Raw genomic sequence first — 19,790 nt, 5'->3', positions numbered from 1 at the left:
CAACTACGTCTTCACGTACGACATGTACCTGTAACCGGCTCAGCATCATGGCCGCAACTTCTTGATACGGGTATTTCAACTACCGTGTATGAATGACTACGAACTGGTATTATTCATCTTTCTTGTGTCTATTAGCTTCTCACTTAGATGGCTGTAGACTCTTTCACTCTTTTCTTCTTCATTGCTATCCTTAAATGTTCTTAACACACGCGCATACATCTATGCCTATACACACACACACATACATTTTGTTCTCACGACGGCCTGTATATTATTCTGTATACATGACGAACACACAGACACACATGTTATTACATCAATAAATATTCTCTTAATCATTCTCACGCGGTTGTGTCTTTTCCCCTCGGGCACTTTATTTGTTCCATTCATTTCTATTTATTGTAAGGGCTAAGAGCCATTCTCCTCACCTCGCATCGCACGGTCGTTACAATAATATAAAGTAGCAGTGAATCTACGAACGCTGTAGAATTCGTTTAAGTTCACGTAGTTTGTTTGTTAAATTCAAACGACGAGTGTTATCGTGAAATCGTGTTGGCTAGTCCACTAAATACACAAAAAACAGTCGACTTACTATGATATAATTAGTTCTGGGAAATCGGTCAACTCGTGTGTGCGTAACGCAAGGCAAATGTACATAACACATTGAGCAAGGATAGCTGTAAACACGTCTTTAGAGAGTTGTGCATAGGCTGAGTAGCACTGGAGGACTCACGTAACGCGTGCATAAAGGTATGTACAGACATATATAGAGAATAATGTAGTAATATTTTTTGGTTAAGCTTGTGATTTCTCATATCTTTTTTTGATGTTTAACATGTTACCTACCTATCTACTGTCCATGTCGTTGTCTGTACAAATAATTGAATAATTTATTATATTTATATCCCAAATGAACGAAGTCCAACTAAGTGGAGCGCGCACACCCAAACCCACACAGAAAATCCCAGAAAATCCACAACTACACGACCATGAGAAAAGTCCTTCTCATAGAACTTATTTGATAGAATACTTGAACCTTGTAGTTTGACTCCAGTCTTAGTTTACAATAGATTCTGAACTTCATCGGCAAAGGTGTACTGAAAAGAGAAAAAAAAAATTGAAAACTGTAACTGAACGAATCATCGAAGTTGTATTATATCAGGCAAAACAAAATCTGACATTTCGTGGGCATTGAGAAGAAATATTGAGTTTATCGGTGCCAGAGGAGACAATAGAGTGAAATATGCAGGAAACATTTTAGCAACGATCAGACTTTTGGCCAAGTATGATGTAACCGTGACAGAACATCCGCAGAACGAGAAAGGGAAACCAAAAAGTATCGCGACTTTCCAATAGAAGTTAAAACGGAATTGTCTTCTTCGTGAAACTGCCAGGAAAAAAGAATGATTTCTTGAATTAAGGAAGCAAAATACTTAAGCATAATGCTGGATTCAACTCCAGGTATTACTCATGAAGATCAGGTTTCCGAAGCTGTGTACTACGTACATATTGATAAAAATAGAAAAATAGAAGTAAAGGAGGTGTTTCTGGGATTCTTTAAATCAAGGAGAAAGATGCAGTCAACTTGATAAATAAAATTTTGGACAAATTGGAAGACAAAATTTTCGTCAGTAATGGTCGTGGTCAAGCATATGATAACTCATCTGAATGAGGAGAGATGTTTAACAAAAAATTCTTGAAGTTAACCAAAATGTCGTGTTTGTGAATTGAAAGAACCACAACCAAAAGTTGACTCCAGCGCCCATTTTCTTATCACATGTAAATCGTGAGTTTATCATACGTGTAGACTCCAATTTCCGCAAATCAGAACTAACTGTTCACGTGATAAGTTCAAAAAAATTCTTTCAGCAATGACCTTAAAAACAAAGTCGTTTGGCGCGACATGCCAGAAAGAATTCGAATCCCCTCGTTACGATCCTTAGGAATTCTGCGCCCATAGCTTTTTTTCAATGGAGACGGTCTCTAAATGTTTGCAGGATACGAAAATGGGGTTCAATGAAGCTTCTTGTGATCTGAGAGATCATATTTAAATCTTTCATTTTATAAAACATGGCAAGATTATCTACAATGTAATACATTTAGCTAAGGAATATTATGAAAAATGAGGGATACCATTTTCACGGAGAAGAATAATACCTGGGGAATCCGATAGTGGACTGACGGCACAGCATGAAATGAATAATGGTAGAGGTCGTGAACGAACTGAAAATCAGTGTTCGTCTTCAAGACTGCAGAGATCGATTTTGAATTCATTTGTAATTTAATAGAAAGATTAAAAACGGAATGTTCGAAGTTCGCAAATTATCATGATAATGATGTAACAATCATTTAATGTATGACGAAATAATTGACTTTGTAATATTCCTTCGAGCTCTGATCCTAAAGATGCTCTGGAGTTTTTACATCAGTTTCGAAGGGGTTTTCCCTTTGGTGTGTGTTACAAATTACTACTTACCATCGCATTTTCAATCGCAAGTCATGAAAGGTCATTTTCAAAGTTGAAATTAATGAAAAAATAAAATAAAACTGAGTTTTCCATGTTACGAGAGTGACTAATTAACCTGGCTTTAATTAGCACTGCTAAAAGAATTCCTCTCAGTTGATGTAAAAAAAAAATGGTTCAAGGGTTTTCTGATAGTAGATCTCATTTTGGTTATGGGAACCAAACCTAATGTGGCTGATTTACATTTAGCTTGAATTAAAGTTTTATTTCATTTGTGTTTACATATTTAAAATTTTTTCCTTTCTCACATTTCTCATAATTGAATCTTGGGACACACAATCAAGAAGCTGACGCCGAAAAAGAGAATTGCTGCTGTTTCGATCGGATCACTATAATGTCTCATGCTTTTTATATGTTGCAATTTTGCAATAAAACTGTGAAATAATTTTGAATTCATTTATGACATAAAAACTCATATTATTTATTTTTCTTAGAAAGTTAGTGAGGCAGCAGAATCGTTAGCATTTCGACCGAAATGCGGCGTGACATTTCGCCAGTCTTTATGTTCTGAGTTCCAATTCTGCTGAGGTTAATTTCATCTTTTATCCTTTCGGTGTCCATAAAATAAGTACCATTTGAGCACTGGGGGTCTTGTCCCCAAATTAGAAGGAGATGTTTATTTCTCTTGTAAAACTTCGTCCTTACTTCTGGTTTTTCTGGTCGAACCTTGTCGGTTTTTCACAAAATGCTGTCGCCGTCACTTTGTCTGTGTGCAGGCGATTGGTTGTGAGTGGATACGATGCAATAACAAAAGCCAAAAGAATAAACGATCAACACAACCCATAGTTTGACCATAAAGAATATATAAACTAAATTTCGGCTGAAGTTGTTTTTACCTAATCTCTCCCTGGTTATCTATCTATCTATCTATCTATCTATCTATCTTTCTATCTATCTATCTATCTTTCTATCTATCTATCTATCTCTCTCTCTCTCTCTATCTATCTATAACTGGTTATTGTAGGTATGCAGTTTCTTTTAACAAACTTTTCAGTGCAAACACTTATAAAAACGAAGTTTCCAGATAATTCCGAGCAAAATATGTACATAACTATATGTACAGGTATGTTAAAAAAACATGTGCATATCTGTATTTAAAGATAAATGTATTGTTCTATATTTTAGCACTACTTCATTATCATTTTCAATAGATTTAAAGTACGATAAACTTATTCTCCGGCATTATTAATAACACTTGCACACTGTGTGTGTGTGTGTGTGTGTGTGTGTGTGTGTGTGTGTGTGTGTGCAAACTGACGGCGCCAGTGTTCTGTAACAACCCTGACAACGTTCGACCAGAAAGTTATGAGGTCGAGCAAAATTTTATATAAGGAATGAGTTGCTTATGTTTAATATAATAAATCGAAGTCGAAGTCACTTCACAGTGTAATTGAAAAGTCGTTATAAGTATATAAAATGAAAGAAAAGAAAACGATAAAATCAAAAGAAAGAAAAGAAAGAAAAGGTGGCGAGCTGGCAAAAACGTTAGCACGCCGGGCAAAATGCTTAGCGGTATTTCGTCTGCCGCTACGTTCTGAGATCAAATTCCACCGAGGTCGACTTTGCCTTTCATCCTTTCGGAGTCGATTAAATAAGTACTAGTTACGCACTGGGGTCGATATAATTGACTTAATCCGTTTGTCTGTCCTTGTTTGTCCCCTCTGTGTGTAGCCCCTTGTAAAGAAAAGAAAAGAAAACGACACACGAAAAATGGCAACTTCAAGTACAACGAACAACAATCACACAATGTACATTATGGTATTTCTCATAGTTTAGCATTTTGCCACGAAACGAAAGACAATGTCTTCAAGTTCCTGGTTTTTCAGCTTATCGTCTACTCGTGACAGTTATGTTGAATTGCCCTGTCTGTTGTCCACCACAGAATTCTGCAGATAAGTCTGAGTCACCTGTAATTTGGGAAAACTGCATTCACAGCTCGCACTGCTTTCAGGCAATATTACAAGAATTTGAAGCAGTTTGATCAATTCAAAAACAACACTAGTGTAGGGATGTCAAAACTCAAGTAACTCTGTCACTGAGTTCAAAATGAATGATTCACGCTCGATGAGACATGTTGCACTGTGGATCTCTAGCTCTCGGTCATCAGAGTCCTGCCAATAAGTTTCTACCAGGAAGCTGGAACCATCAGTTCTCAGAGACGGCTCATTTTGGGGATTAAGATGAAAAAGGCTCTTCTTAATATTACAGCTCTGAAAATGTCCAATCAAAAACAGAATTGAAAGTCTCACGGCGAAAATCGGCGAAGGGATCTTCACAACTTGTTATCAGGCTTCTAACAATCTCACTGATCATCACGCCTTCTAAATACTGTGGCAGATTTCCTCACCGTTTGCCTTATTTCAAACCAATTGGTTGTCCTCAATAAGTTCAGTGACCTGTTGCTTGATTTTATGTCACAAATTCGTTTGTCCAACTTGCTTCGTTCAAGATGTTCAATGCAGTTGGATATTAATTAGCTTTCTGCATACATATCCGATGAAGAATATTGCCGCATCTTGCCAGGGGCTCGGTTGTCGTAGTAGAATTTATTTAAAGAAAACGATGAGAAGGCAAAACCTTGCAAGCAAAAATGATATAATGACTCGCTCTCAGTTTGTCTTTCCAATAATTTGGTATTCTTACAGAAATGGAAGCATATAAGGCATAATATAATCCTTTCGTATTTTGGCACAAAGCCAGCAATTTTGAGGGATGGGGAACTCGATGATATCGACTCCAGTGCTCAGCATGTACTTATTTTTATCAACATCAAAAGGATGAAAGGCAAAGTCATCCTTGGTGGAATTTTTCCGTAAAGACGGACGAAATGCGGCTAAGCATCTTGTTCGGCGTGCTAACGATTCTACCTCTTGGCACAGCATTATACAATACGTGCTGAAAGATCCAATGCGTATTGGATGTGTCCCCCTCTCCCCAGCTCCACTAGCTACCTATCTTTCCCTTTCTGGACATGCAAGAAATCTTATGTACAGTGGACTGAGTCATGAATAAGTAGAGTTGCAGTAGAATGGCAAAATATTTTCCCACAACTTATAACATTTTTTATGCAGTCAATCACTACTGGGTTGAGTGGTTGGTCGTGTTAACAGACATAGACTACAGAAGGAACAACATCGCTTAAATACCAGTGATATTACTGCTCGTGACCGAAAGACCATCATAGCTTAGGAAAAACAATTGAATGTCAACACAAATAAAAATTAAACACTGAATAAGTACTATAGAGTGATGCGATTCAGCATCAAGTTCAGAACTTAATCAAGATTCAGTAAATTTCTCAGAACTTACTTAAGATTCCGTAATTTTTTCAAAGTTCGAAAAATTGAGCAAAACAAGCAAGAGTGGTTTAATTTTTGAAATATTTGTTTTATTCGTAATTAATGCGAAAGAGACTGATTTAGACAATTCTCGACCTACTTTTCGGTTACTGACATCATATTGTTCTGAATATCGTGATGTTAGTAAGTTGCATTTCGGAACCTCTCTATCACTGCTCAAACGCATTCCTTTCATAAAATAATCGGTAGTCGTTCCACTCAGGGGCTGCAGTGATATGGATATGGGAGCTATGGTCGATAACCAAAGCACCGTTTGATTATCAGCAAACTCTCAATCGCAAGAGTCTGTCTTAGTGAATGCCTGCTCATGTGCTGTATCCCAGTTTGTCCAGAAAATTTTAACAGCAAGGATAATATATTGCATTTTCTGGTTTGCCGAACTCTGCCCCTGTACGTTATTTATAAAACTTTACTTTGAAACCCTGATGACTTGAACAATGATTTTTGTGAGAACTTTCTGAAGTTATCTCTTTGATTATTGCTAATGCCTTCCAGATGAGGATCTTAAATCTACCGATTAGCAATTATCTTAGAAGTGTAGGGAAGTGGTTATACACCATTAGGTGTACTCCGCTCCCGTACATTAAATTTCTTGAAGACAACAACGGAACGCAGTCTCTAAACTATCAACACAACAATATTTATTACAATAGAATTCAGCTCACACTAGGAGGGAATTCGGCAGCACTTCGCCCTTTGGTTACTGAGACGCCGTCAATGAAGTTCGTGGTTTTCTGTCTAGCCCCAGTGCTGGGTTGTGAGAGAGCTCTGCTGTGACGTCTAGGCTCTTCGAAGATCAGCGAGCAAAGAGGGTGAAAGAAGCGGGAACGTTTGGATATCGATGACTACGCATGCGCATGAGACTCTTCCTGTATTCCTTCCGGAACTAGTCCCTGCGCATGCGTGGATAAACTTTCCGGAAATGTCGTCTGCTATTAGGCGTCACTACAGAAGCATCAACTTCCGCATTGAAGTGTATCTTTTCAAATGAAAGGTCTTCCCACTCTTTAGCATAGTGCAGCTTGGCTACAAGCTCTTCGGTGTCTGTCACAAAGTTATCATGGTGCCTAAATCTCTTGAACTGGAACCCGATGGGTCCAATCTCATCAAAATTTTCAAATTCTGCCGAAGATAACACTTTGAGACCAAAAAATCATATATCTACAAAATGTAAAGTGAATTTTTAAATTATGCGTGTCAGTATGGATTTGGGAGCTATGGTTGATTATCAGCGTGAGAGCTCATCATTTTTCCCCCCACATTAAATTCTGATAATATCGTTGTCTATACCATCTGAAAGGTGTTTGCAGAACATTTCATTGAAAAATAACAATTTTTCTTAATGTTGTGAGGAAACAAAATCAGGGCAGGGGTATAGGAATGCTCAGATTTCTTTTAAATAACCTGAATATAATATTGGGTCATCCCATAAATAATGCAGTTTTTTCATATTTCTTTTATTTTTCAAAATTAAGATAAACAAACTTCTTTTTTAATCTAAAATATACTCTCCTTCATTTTCTATAATGCTCTTCCGTCTACCTAGTAGATTTGCAAGGCCTCTCTTCCAAAATTCACTTGTCCTTGACGAAAAATATTCCTCCAGTATTATTTTAATCTCTCCTACAGAATTCATATTTTTTTCCGTTCAACTGATTTTGAAGACTGCAAAATAAATGATAATCAGATGGGCAATGTCCGGCGAATTATATTATATACAATGCCCCGGGTGGGGCATTGTTTTCCATTTAAACTGCTCCAGCCATTGGAATGTCATCCCCGCTGTATGTGGCCGAGCATTATCCTGATGGAAAAACTCCTCTCGTCTTGAAACCAAAGATGGTCGTTTTCCTTCTAGCGCTGACTTAAGCCACTCAAGTTGCTCGCAGTAGATCTCCTTTATTATTATTATTTGGTTTGGGTTTAAAAGTTTAAAGTGGACTAAACCTTTCATATCTCACCAAACAGATAAACAACACCTTACGTGGGTGAAGGCCTTCTTTAGCCCGGGGTACCACTGTTTCTCCTTTCCCACTGTCTTCGGCGCTTGACATTTTTATAGAGAACCCATTTCTCATCACCGCTCACTATTCGGTCTAAAAAGGTTCATTCGTGAGACGTGACAGCAAAGAGCACACATTTACTCTTTACGCTTGATTAGACTTGGAAAGTGTGTGAGGAACCCACTGACCCAATTTGCTGACATTTCCGATGTCATGCAGGTGTCGATGAATGGTTGAATGACCAAATCCAAATTTCTCTGCTAGTTCCTCAACAGTTACGATGGGATTTTGTTCCATCACAGTTTGCAGGACATCCTCGTCAAGCTCGACAGATCTTCCAGGATGAGGCTTGTCTTCTAGGCTACAGTTTCCGGCTCGGAATTTCTGGAACCACCGTTGACACTGGCTTACGCTTATTGTCCGATTCCCATATACTGCATGAATATTACTCGCACTTTCCATTGCGTTGTTGCTTTTATAAAGAAAAATATGCCGAATATGCTCCTTTGTCACTTCCATTAAAGTTTTGAAAAAAATAATGGTAAATTTTGGGAACCTTTGTAGTGACGTCATTTGGCGCCAAAATACAGTCGCCATTACTGCGTTTTCATCTACGCATGCGCAGGGAATAGTTCCAGAAGTAACACAGGAAGAGTTCCATGCGCATGCGTGGAATTCAACATCTAAAACGTTCCCGCTCTTTTCATCTCTCTTTCTCAGCCGGCCGGCCATGAGCATGGTCATGTCAAGCTTTCTCTCAGCATTCCAACGTCTCAGCAACCATGCCCATTTCCTACATAAATAAATATTGTTGTGTTGATAGTTCAGAGTCAGCGTTACGTTGTTTCTTTTGAATTTAATATAGGAAAGCGGGTGTATACCTAATGGTGTATAACCACTTTCCTATAACTGGTGACCCCGACGTGATTCAAACACGCAGCCCAGCACTAACCTATAACTGGTGACCCGACTAAAAGAACAACTGCAGCCGAAAATCTGAACTGCGACCAATAATGCTACAATTGGTACCCCGAGCTAAAAAGATCTACAGACCTCGTTTCAACAGCCATTGAATTCGTATGTTTCGCGACGTTCAACACCAGGATTGCCTCTACATTCTCATCAAACACAAGTGAAAAGCTAAGAAATTTTTTCTACGTTAAAGTTTCTCATTTTGTCAATGACTTCCATAGCCTATAAACAAAGACTTCTTTACTGCTAAGACCTTTGTGGTTTTTCACACAAAAAACTTCACGGTTATTTCATCCTAACAACTTTTTGAGCAATTTCCTACATGTTTCACGAGACGTCAATTCATTCTTACACAGCGTCCTCTACTTGCTGAAAATAGCAGTAAAATGCACAGTTACATTTCAGTGAGTACATAACATTTATTGATGCTTACTTGCTCGCAGCTCCGAATTCATGACAGCATTTTCCAGCAATGCCACTCAACGGTACCTCTCAAATAGACGCCCTGTTAAATTTCTCTCTCCTGATACGCACCAACAGCTACCATCCCGCTTCTAATGGAATGATTGAGCGTTTTCATAGGCAATTTAAGGCTGCCTTACACGCCTCGCCCAACCCACAGTCTTGGGTTAAATTTCTTCAAGGTCGACGCTAATGGTCGTACAGAGATTGTGTCTGTCGACCGTCTTAGAAAGCGTACCTTTTCAAACACCACTGTCAACATCATTACTACCACACATACAGAACACAGCCAGTTTACAGCGACGACATCAACAACCACGACGAACTACAAGCATCGCCCCCCGACGTCGCCAGCAGCAATACGACTCAACGTACTGCCAACATCGTCAACATGATTTCTACACATACACAAGCAACCAACATCAACAAGCGCGGTTTTAACACGACTCTGTTAGAGTGGATGTTTTCCACTCACGATCAACAGACCATCCACAATATTCAGTACCAGGTAACAGGTCCCAACTAGCATCCGACGCTCAACTACAGCTCTGCTCACTGACCACAACTTCCTGCGTATTAACATTCATTTCTTTGATTTTTCTTTGTGTGTGTTTGTGCCACATCTTGTGGGTGGTTTTTGGTGGCCATCTTGCCTCAGACGTCCCTCCAAAATTTCTATTTTCGTGCTTCCGCACTCGAGGGGGAGCCATTGTAGTGACGTCATTTGGCGCCATTACTGCGTTTTCATCTACGCATGCGCAGGGAATAGTTCCGGAAGGAACACAGGAAGAGTCCCATGCGCATGCGTGGAATTCAACATCTAAAACGTTCCCGCTCTTTTCATCTCTTTCTCGGCCGGCTGGCCATGAGCATGGTCATGTCAAGCTTTCTCTCCAGCATTCCAACGTCTCAGCAACCATGCCCATTTCCTACATAAATAAATATTGTTGTGTTGATACTTCAGAGTCAGCGTTACGTTGTTTCTTTTGAATTTAATATAGGAAAGCGGGTGTACACCTAATGGTGTATAACCACTTTTCTATACCTTTTTGGACCGAATAGTGAGTGGTGATGAGAAATGGGTTCTCTATAAAAATATCAAGCGCCGATGACAGTGGGTAGGGAAAAGAGAAACAGTGGCACCCCAGGCTAAAGGAGGTCTTCACCCACATAAGGTGTTGTTTATCTGTTTGGTGAGATATGAAAGGTTTAGTCCACTTGATCTTTTAAACCCAAACCAAACGATAACAAAGATCGGATCTTTTTTAAAACGGGGGCCACATTTTTCATCAACGAAACACTTTGAAACTTGGATCACTGGTAGAATGTGTCATATAAAACATCTTTTTCTCTTAGTCTTCTTAAAAAAAAAAGAAATCCATAAATTATTCCATGTTAAAGTTGTCGTATTTCTGTAATTTCAACCAATCACTGACGTCCATTCAGCTGATATACATTAAGTGCCGACTACATAAACAAACGATTCTGAAACAATTAACCCTAACCCTAACCCTAACTGTAACCCTAACCCTAACCCTAGGGTTAGAGTTAGGGTTAGGGTTAGGGTTAAAGCAAATTTAAAATGAAAAAAGCAAATAAAACGAAGAATCGTTTGTTTATGTAGTCGGCACTTAATGTATATCGGCTGAATGGACGTCAGTGATTGGTTGAAATTATCGAAATAAAACAATTTTTTACATGAAATAAATTCGAATACAAAAATATTTTTCTGTTCTATAACACAAAATAGATAAGTATACGAAGTTTGAAAGTCTTTCGGTACCAAAAGCACTACGTAAAACATTAATGAAAAATGTGGCCCCCGTTTTAAAAAAGATCCCAAAGATCTACTGCCAGCAGCTTGAGCGGCTGAAGTCAGGAGCTAGAAGAAAAGCGACAATCTTTGGTTTCAAGACAAAAGGTGCACGAATTTCACTAAGAAAAAGAAAAAAATCCTTCGGATTTTTTGCGTGGAATCAGATACCCTGACCTTCCAATGTGCCGCAAACCCCTTATTTTTGTTCGGAAAAAAAGAGGGGTTCGAAACTGCCCCCCTCCCCCATCCAGGAATCGTAGAAAATTTTTTTTCTTCGTTGAACGAATTACGATGACCTGCTAATGTGCTACAAGACACTTTTTTTTCTCCAGAAAACAGGAAGTGGGATAGGGATGGAACCCTCGGAAATTCACCCCCACCCCCCAGTCAGGGGGCACTGACATCGACCACGCTCGAATGGCGCATTTTACGTGCCTCCGGCACTGGCATATATGAAATGCGGGCGATGATGATGATGATATATATAATATAATATATTGCTATACCATTGAAAGTTTAGGTAAACTTCGTGTATTACATGAAAGATGTGTGTGTGTGTGTGTGAGAGAGAGAGAGAGAGAGAGAGAGAGTGCCACTTCCGAGGGTTCCACCCCACCCCACCTCCCGTTTTCTGAACAAAAAAAGTGTCTTGTGGCACACTAGGAGGTCACCGTAATTTATTCAAAAAAAAAAAAAAAAAGATTCCAATGATTCCGGGATGGAGGAGGGGGTGTCCAGTTTCCCAACCATTTTTTCCGAAAAAAAAAATAAGTGGTTTGCAGCACAGTAGGAGGTCAGGGTACTTGATTCCACGCAAAAAATTCGAGTTTTAAAAATTTTTCTTAGTGAAACTCGTGCGGGTGCACTTCCCAAAATTTACCGTTTATCGTGTCCCCCTCCGACTTTGGTTCATGCAGTTGAAAAAACCGCATTATTTATGGGATGGCTCAAAACATGCACATATATTACACACGCACACACACACTCACATATGCATACATAAAATGAGAGAGAGAGAGAGAGAGAGAGAGAGAGAGAGAGAGAGAGAGAGAGAGAGAGAGAAAAACGAGAGAAAGAGTGAAAGAGGGGAAAGAGTGATAAAGTGGGAGTGAGTGAGAGAGAGAGAAAGAGAGGCTGAGTGTGTGTATCTTTTCTCCGGAAAAAAACATCAACGAGTGAATAATAAACATCGTCAAGAATCCGGTGCATTCATTCTTATAGACGGAAATAATGTAAACCAGTGATTACTTTATTAGGAAACTAGTAACCAACAACCCTAAGGTTCAAAAGTTGCCATGTAAGATAATGATAATAATAAAAATTACCCTTTTCAAGGTCCCAAAAGGGAGGGTCAGTCGCATTATATACGAGATCAAATTGTACTCGAGAAAATAACGGTGTGTAGACAAGGAGGCAGTCAGGCATAGAGACAGATAAAGAGAGAAAGAGAGAGAGAGAGAGAGAGAGAGAGATAAGTAGATCGATGGATAAATGGATAGATGAACAGATATTTGTCATTGACCTTCAAGAAATTTGAAGAAAATTATGATACAAAGCAAGAGAATGAGAGTAGAATAGAAAAAAAAATATCTTTCGTGTGTGTGTATACACACACATACAGATATATATTTTCTCTCTCTATATATATTTTTTTCTATATATATATATATATATTTTTTTTCTCTCTCCACAAATGCATATATCTATCTGTCTATTTATCCATCTATCTATCTATCTATCTATCTATCTATCTATCTGTCTGTCTGTCTATCTATCTATCTATCTATCTATCTATCTATCTATCTATCTGTCTGTCTGTCTATCTATCTATCTATCTATCTATTCATTTTGTCAATACATGCACGCACACGCACACATACGGTTCTCTTCTTTCTTTCTTTCTCTCCCTCTTTCTTTCTTTCTTTCTTTCTTTCTCTTTCTCTCTGTGTCATGACAAAATTTAGCAGACGACAGGGGCAGATAATTTGTTGTCCTGCCTTCCCCCTCCTCCTCCCCCTCCTCCTCCTCCCCCTCCTCCTCCACCGCCGCCTTCTTACTAATGAGTTGCTTGCGTCAGTCCAGTCCGTCTATTGTCCTGCTTGCTATCGAGTCATCAATTTCTTTATATCCCGCATTGCTGCTGCTGCTGTTTACCTGTTAGTTTCTCTCTCACTCTTATTTTCTTCGCCTCATCCAAACAGACGCGAACCCGGCATCGAATATTTTACTAGGTTTGTCAATACTCTTCCTTTACTTTCTTATTTAATAGCTGTTGATCCAAACATACATTGATTACAACACACACACACATATATTATTTTAAGCGTGCAAAATCTAAGCGATTTATTGTTCTAAGCAATTTTCCTACATCTACTCTCAATCTATTGTATTTTATATCATATTGTTCACATTTTTACCAATTTCTTTAAGATCCACAGCGAATATCTGTCTGTCTGTCTTCTCTCTCTCTCTCTCTCTCTTCATCTATCTGTCTACATGTCTATCTATCGGTCTATCTATATACACGCTCACTGTTTACTCGAGACTAATGCAACCCATCCAGTTTGTTGTATTAAATTTTTCGTATTATACACCACGAGTATATAAGCTAAGGTTATATATATATATATATATATATATATATATATATATATATATATATATATATATATATATATATACTTATATATATATAAGATTGGTCGAGATTTTGTATCAGTTTTTCTCTAAAGCCATCTCATCGGTTCGGATAACGATCGGCCCCGGTTTATCTTTGATTTGTGTCTCTAATTTCGAAATTGAATTTTGTTTTATTTCGGTTTTTTTTTTTTTTGTATACCTTGAGAATGTTGCAAAATTTCATTCTGCCCTCCCACTGATTATACGTCTATATATTAAAAGAAAACTCATCGCCCCCCCCCCTCGCTTTCTCTCTCTCTCTCTCTCTCTCTACATATAAACGAATGAATGAAAAACCTTGGTTCGTTATTATTTTTTCTTACTTTAGTGATTTGACTTTATATATATATATATATATATATATATATATATATGGTCTCTGTGTATACAGTATTTTTTGCCGGCAGTTCCACAGACAACCAGTCTCTGTTTTTTTTTCAAGACGCACCATTCGTGCATTCTTAAATAAACAGATAAAAGACGAATTTGTGGTTATGATGATAATGGTTTTGGTGAGGTTTAATTATACTTTGAAACATCGTTATGTGCAGAATTGAATTCTAAAAAGGAACATTTGTCAGAATGAAGCTAAAAGTCTCAATTCTATACGTCTAGTAGACTTTAGTTGGAGTATTTTAAAAGAATTTTCTTTCGAATGAATATTCAATGAATGGTGGAATGTTGTAGAAGAGAAGTCTTGCAAAAGTCATTGGGTAGAGAATAACGTTTGCTACAGCCTCTTCACTCATTCAAAGGATTTAGTTATTTTATTTTATATCGCAGTTGGTGAAAATAGCTTCATAGGTTAGAAGTAGTCGGCGGATTTATTCACGGCATAATGGCAAGTCGTATCTAAATCTGTGCAGAGCAGATATCTTAGGGAACATCTTCATAATGCACCGGTCTTCTAGCTGATGTTTATATTCTTTGCCGGTATCCCTAAGCGAAACGCGCGCACGCGCACCTTCGCGTGTGCGTGTTTCCAGTCTCATGAATGTCAAAAGTATTTGTCAAAAGTCGATGTTTTCCCGGCATTAAAAAAAAGAAAGGAAACAATTCTACTGTAGTGTTTGTTTAGTGCGAATTAGATACCATAAAGCGATGCTTCTCCAACTGGCAAATTCTACATCCTCAAAAAATATTAGAGAAATTTGGGGGTACCCTCTTAACGACAAGACAAGAAAGAGTTTGCAACCACATATCATTATTCATCAAGGTTTTCGAACAAAGTTTAAAAGCTAGAGACCATTTGAAATTCATTTAAACATAACAATTTGTCCTTCTGTTTTTCACTCCTCTTTGCGCCATTCCTCTGAAAAACCCTGCTTTGAAGCATCCAGTGTGGATTCTGTCGTTATTCATGACATAATTTGATTACATTCCTAATTAGCGTGAGTATAGCGTGATTATTAATTAACTAAACGCATCGGATGCTAATAGAAGAGAGGACGAATAACAGAAAATACACAATACAATTATTTTTCTGCAAAATTACGACCATTCTTCATTGCATTCTACATTTTGCTGTCGAAAATACTTTCACGTATTGACCTGAAGAAAACCTACTTCTGACGAGGTAAATACTATATCGGGGCTCTGAAAACGAACAAAAAATGTCTCTATGTAATATAATATAGGGCAGAGGTAAGGTTTGTGCCTGGCATTCAAATGCCCTCTGAAACTGATGAGTTTGATATCGCAAATCGACAGGTGTAGGGAAAAAGATGTGAAGGGAAGTAATTCCAGAATACCGACATTTTGGCAAGGACTGGGCGTGGTAGTTAGTGCAGAATTTGGAGTTGTACACAGTATGAGTACTGAGGGATGCAGGGGGTGGTCTGAGACTAACAAGTTCCAAAGAGTAGGGACTACTTTAGTAGTAGTAGATAAGGACGAGTGAAGACACAGCATATCTGTGGGCCAGAAGTTGGAGTGTGTGAGTGACTAAGATGAGTGGCTTTTCTATACACGTGATCTAGAACAAGGGTTATCAAACTTTTTGACTTGCGGACCCCTTTATATTTCAGGCTTTACCTTAGGGACCCCCTTATAAACACTTATGAAATTTATACATAAATATTTGCTTAAAATAACATATTTTTACATTTATTTATTTAACAGTATTTAACAAATAGGTTTATTGTCAATTAAAAGATTTCGATTAAAAAACATATATAAAATCAAATTGCCCATAAAAAATATTTGCTGTCCACGGACCCCCTGTCTTGTCCTTGCGGACCCCCTGTGGTCCGCGGACCACAGTTTGAAAACGCCTGATCTAGAATGTTAGCCGTTTTATTTTGCCTTGAAGACAAAGCCATTTCTCCAAGCATCTTGATTCATCATTGCCACGTTCAGTTCATGGACAGAATCTAATCTTATATCCTCCTTCAAGTTGTTGATGAGTCTGGTTTGAATGCTTGCAATTGAGTAAAGCCTGTTAAATGTATCCATGGGTCAGGTAGTGGTGTTAGACTAGGCAAATACTGTGCTCACACGTCCCTTAAAAAAAAGAAAGGGAAAATAAGCAGTTGGACTCTCTTTACTACATACAGTAAGACTACAAATATATGGTGATCCATGATAAAACAACATGAGTACACATATATCTGCTTTAGCTACAAATATATAGGCCTATTACTTTACAATTCAAGTTATATCTACTCTGTATAACAGTACATGCAGTCTTACAATCATTAGACTTTCTTTTAAAATGCTGTAGGATCTCAGAAGTATCATGAAGCTACATACTAGCAAGCAACACCATATGCACTATCTTAATATATGTATGTAGGCATGTGTGGAAGCCTATCAGATGTGTTTGTATGCACACACTCATCTGATAGGCTTCACACAGTTTCTATCTTACAAACTTTATTGACGAGACTTTGGTCTACCTGAGGCTGCAGCAGAAGACACTTGCCCAAGGTGTTGCACACAGATTGAGTCTGGAACTATAATGATTGTGAAGCTAACATCTCAACCATAAACTCTTATTGATCACCAAGTGCAAGATACACATCTGAATGAGCAAGAAATATATTTTTCATAATATTCATGCATTTAAATATTTATAAATGTGCCGGTAGCACATAAAAGGCACCTGTGCTAGTGACACATAAAAGGCACTCAATACATTCTATGGTGTGGTTGGCATTAGGAAGGGTATCCAGCCATAGAAACCAAGCCAAAACAGACTGGTGTGTGGTGCAGCTCTCCAACTTCCCATCTGTTAAACCATCTAACCCATACGATCATGGAAAATGGATGTTAAATGATGATGATGATGATGATGATTATGATAGTGAATTGGCAGAATTGTTAGAGCCTCAGAAAAAATGCCTTGTAATATTTGTTTGGCTCTTTGCATTTTGGGTTCAGCTGAGGTCAACTTGAGGTCAGTTAAATATTTGGGAACACAAGCCACCACAAGTTGTCTAGAATTATGACATTATCATCCTCTGGAATTTCAGTGTCCATATTGATAAGGAAATACAGGCAAACTGGCCAGATCTCATTGTGAAAAATCATATTGAAAAGACTTGTCTTCTGATTAATGTTACAGCCCCAGCTGACAAAAACACATTTCTGAAAATATTTGGAAATTTGGCACCTGTACCAGTGGAGCGCTAAGAACACTGTCCAAGCGTGATCGTTGCCAGAGCAGTGTCTAGCTTCCGTGCCAGTGGCATGTAAATAGCACCATTTGAGCGTGATCATTACCAGAGTCGCCTTACTGGTACTTGTGCCGGTGGCACGTGAAAAAACATTCAAGCGAGATCATTGCCAGTGCCATTGGACTGGCTCCTGTGCAGGTGGCATGTAAAATACACCATTTTGAATGTGGTCGTTGCCAGTACCGCCTGACTAGCCTTCGTGCCGGTGGCACATAAAAGCACCCACTACATTCTCGGAGTGGTTGGTGTTAGGAAAGGCATCCAGCTGTAGAAACTCTGCCAAATCAGATTGGAGCCTATTGTAGCCATCTGATTCGCCAGTCCTCAGTCAAATCGTCCAACCCATGCTAGCATGGAAGGCGGACGTTAAACGATGATGATGATGATGATGATGATGATGATGATGATGATGATGATGAGCAAATATAAGGACTTGATTGAAATCAGAAGGATGTGGTATTTCAAAGCAGCAACATTACCTATTATTATTAGAGCAGCAATCAAATTTGTCAAGAGGAGCAATCAAATTTGTAGACCAAAAATCCCTGACAGCCCCAAAATAAGTGAATTACAAAAGATCATACTTATGGGTATCTTACATATTCTATGTAAATTCCTCTCCATATAAATGCAACCTCACTCATTCTGTATTGTCTTTTTTCTTTTCTTCTACAGACACCCCACCTTTAAATGCAAAATCTTGCTGTCTTTTGACATTTCTGGTTGAGACTCGGTTGCAACTCGTATAAGTTAGAGCAAAACTAAAACATAATAATGGCTTCTCATTTAGGTACGAGATCATCAATTTTAAGTGGAAGGGGTTGGTGAATTACATCAACCCCTGTGCTAAACTGGTACTTTATTTTATCAACCCTGAAAGATTGAAAGGTAAAGTTGACCTCAGTGAGATTTGAACTCAAAATGTAAAGATTTACAAGAAATATCATGAGATATTTTTTCTGATGCTCTAATGATTCTGCCAATCCACCAGCCTAGTAGTAGTAGTAGTAGTAGTAGTAGTATGCCACCACCATAATAATAATAATTATAATAATAAATGCCCTGGTGCAATACCAGGCAACGGCTCTCATGGCTTCTGATCTTAAGTGTTATCGTGTACATTGTTTTCTTTTCTTTGTATAAAAGATGGGCTACAGCAAATATTCTGCTCAATACCACAGATTTGCTTGTCAGTTGTTTGATCTTCAACAATTGAGCATGTCCCTTAGTAGCTGGCGATATGTGCATCTCTGATCACGAGCAGAAGTAGTGGGGGAGGATCATAGCCATGTGTTGAGAGGAATTCTTTGGAGTTTGGTTATTTCAGCTTTGAAAACGTGAGTGTTTTGTTCAACATACTTAAACAACCCTTATTCAGGGACCTTTTGAGTGGGATGGGCTACTCGACCTGAAGAAAATTCTAACTGGGCCCTACCTGCAAGGTCATGTGCTGTTTATCTTGATATGAGATCACCACGTCACCACATATGGTTGTGATGTATGTGCCTGGTGTACCCTTAGACAGGTAGTCTGATGGGTATATTGAGCTTTGTATATTTTACCCCAGTGTCGCTTTGATGGCATGCACTGCTCTCTCAATCAATAATTATAATAATAAAGTTTTCTGATTTAGGTGCAAGGCCATCAGTTTTTTATGGGAAGGGGTTAATGGATACCATTGACCCTAGTACTTGACTGATATTTTATTGATCTTGGAAGGATGAAAAGCAAATATGGAGTGGTCAATGGCAGGCATGAGCTTGAGGGCAGATGGTAAGAATGAGGAATTGATATCCATAGAAGTGGTTCAAGAGAAAGGAAGTGATTACTGGCTGCACAGGTGGGATGACGAATAACAGAATAAGAGCATAATTGTAGACAGCAGGGAGAATGAGAGATAGGGAGATGACAAGCTTGGGTGGACAGGTAAAGTTTGCAAGGCTTTGGGGAGAGAGTGAAAGATGTATAGTGGAGGAGGTCAGAGGTACAGAAGGGTGAATGTTCATCACCATCATCATTATCATCATCGTTTAATGTCCGCTTTCCATGCTGGCATGGGTTGGATGGTTTGATTGAGGACTGGCAAGCCAGGAGGTTGCACCAGGCTCCACTCTGATCTGGCAAGGTTTCTACAGTTGGATGCTCTTCCTAACACCATCCACTCCAAGACTGTAATGGGTGTTTTTTACGTGCCAGTCAGGCGGTACTGGCATCGGTCATGACAGCCACTTTACTTGACTCAATAGGTCTTCTCAAGTACAGCACGTTGCCCAACGATTGAAGGGAACTCTTAAATGG

The 19,790-nt window shown here is 38.6% G+C and overlaps 1 protein-coding gene across 4 annotated transcripts in view; it reads left to right on the top strand.

The window, feature by feature from the left end:
- Window positions 1–698: 698 nt before the first annotated feature.
- Window positions 699–19,790, top strand: part of LOC106872746 (fatty-acid amide hydrolase 2) — a 52,243-nt gene continuing 33,151 nt past the window's right edge. The window contains exon 1 of one of the 4 annotated variants that reach the window (XM_052975941.2): window positions 699–750. The gene's annotated coding sequence lies outside the window, so the exon portion shown is untranslated. Of the gene's footprint in view, window positions 751–13,216; window positions 13,368–19,790 lie in introns of those variants that run through there. The other 3 variants (XM_014919836.2, XM_089342048.1, XM_089342050.1) reach the window with 3 other exon arrangements.

The sequence above is a fragment of the Octopus bimaculoides genome, chromosome 2 (genome assembly GCF_046866305.1).
Source record: "Octopus bimaculoides isolate indiv1 chromosome 2, ASM4686630v1, whole genome shotgun sequence".
Taxonomy (NCBI): domain Eukaryota; kingdom Metazoa; phylum Mollusca; class Cephalopoda; order Octopoda; family Octopodidae; genus Octopus; species Octopus bimaculoides.
Note: the sequence above shows the minus strand (reverse complement) of the source record. Positions and strands in the feature narration are given on the sequence as shown.